Raw genomic sequence first — 1,063 nt, 5'->3', positions numbered from 1 at the left:
AGTAATAATAATAATAATAATAACAACAATCACAATAATAACAACAACAATAGTAATAATGAAGCTATTTCATGGCCTTACTTACACCGAACTTTGGTAAAATTTGCAATTTTGCCGCCATGAAATGATTTCTTTGACTCAGCATGTTCCAATAATAATTAAAAAAAATTTAAAAAATTAAAATAAAGCAACCCCAAACCCAAGTAACTGTAACTTTCCAGCTGAAAAAAAAGAAAGCTTTTCCACTGTGATGTTCTGCTTGTTTTATACAGCAGCACAAAGACCTTGTCTCTGAACTAATTTTATTTTAGGCACAGTTTAGTTTGATTTCAGCTAGCCTCCTCCTGACTGTCTGCACTTAAGCTGCTGGAGAGAAATGGCTGCCTGGAGAGTCCGCTGCCCATCTTTGGGGAAGTGTCTGTGGTCTAGGAAGATCAGTCAGCCCTCAGACCCTGCACTGCAGATTCCTGGTGTTTCACAAGGCTGCGAGAGGTGGGCAATTGCTGGGGTGGGCAGCAAGAGGGGATGCTTCTGGCAGACTGTCTGTCGAGGCAGAGTATGGCTCACCAGCTCTGCTCCCCATTCTGTCCAGCCTCCCAAGTGGAGGCCACCGGTTTCTGGGCTTGCCTAGGTGGGACTATGCCAGTCAGAAAGGCAGGAGATCCCCAGTGTCAAAGCCTGTGGTATCTGGCGGCAAGGTGGACAGGACAAATTTATTACACAAAGAAGTATCAGGTCTTTGTCCTTTCTCCTCCTCACCCATCATCACCACCATCACTACTGTGTATTGAGACTGTGTTGTGGTTCTCCTTTGTTATATCCAGACTTTTGGGTTAAAATCAGCAAATGATTTGTGTGAGATGAGACATCGACGGGGCCAAGATTAAATGCCCGGTTCTTGAGCACGAGTCACCTCACAAGCAGACGGAGTCACTGATGCAAAGATGTGTGTGCTGAGTCAAGGTATGCTCAGTTCTCCAGAGCACAGGCTGATGGAAGGACTGGGGCTCAGCTGTAGTACTGCTTCACATGACCTGAGAGCTGTCTACTCAGTGCTTGCAGC

The sequence above is a fragment of the Corvus brachyrhynchos genome, unplaced genomic scaffold (assembly GCF_000691975.1).
Source record: "Corvus brachyrhynchos isolate BGI_N302 unplaced genomic scaffold, ASM69197v1 scaffold56, whole genome shotgun sequence".
Lineage (NCBI taxonomy): Eukaryota > Metazoa > Chordata > Aves > Passeriformes > Corvidae > Corvus > Corvus brachyrhynchos.
Note: the sequence above shows the minus strand (reverse complement) of the source record.